Source organism: Solanum tuberosum, unplaced genomic scaffold (genome assembly GCF_000226075.1).
Source record: "Solanum tuberosum cultivar DM 1-3 516 R44 unplaced genomic scaffold, SolTub_3.0 scf00135, whole genome shotgun sequence".
NCBI lineage: Eukaryota > Viridiplantae > Streptophyta > Magnoliopsida > Solanales > Solanaceae > Solanum > Solanum tuberosum.
Window position 1 is genome coordinate 1110964 of NW_006239059.1, and position 406 is coordinate 1111369.

Sequence of the window (406 nt, forward strand, 5' to 3'; positions counted from 1 at the left end):
CCAGCTACATCAAATCAGAGTAACCTAATAGGTCAGCGTTTTTCTACTCAGAGCAACTCAACAGGTCCTACCAGTACAGTTGTTGAATGTGAATCCAACAGTAGCCATACAAGGACCCTTGTCTTTCTAACTTCTACAGGGTTAGTCCATTCTTTTGATTTTATTCCTAAACTTGTTTCTACTTACTACATTGAACAAATTGAACATATCTAGATAGGATTTCACTATCACATTACCAACTTCTGGTCCTTTAAGCATAATATTTAATCTAGAGAACATGACCTCTTGTCTATTGAATGTGCTAAAAAATGTTTATTTTTCTATTTTACTACCTGTATATTTTGTTTATACATGCTGGAACCTTCTCAAATATGCTCTAGTTTCATATCCAAGTCTTTCAAAAGTG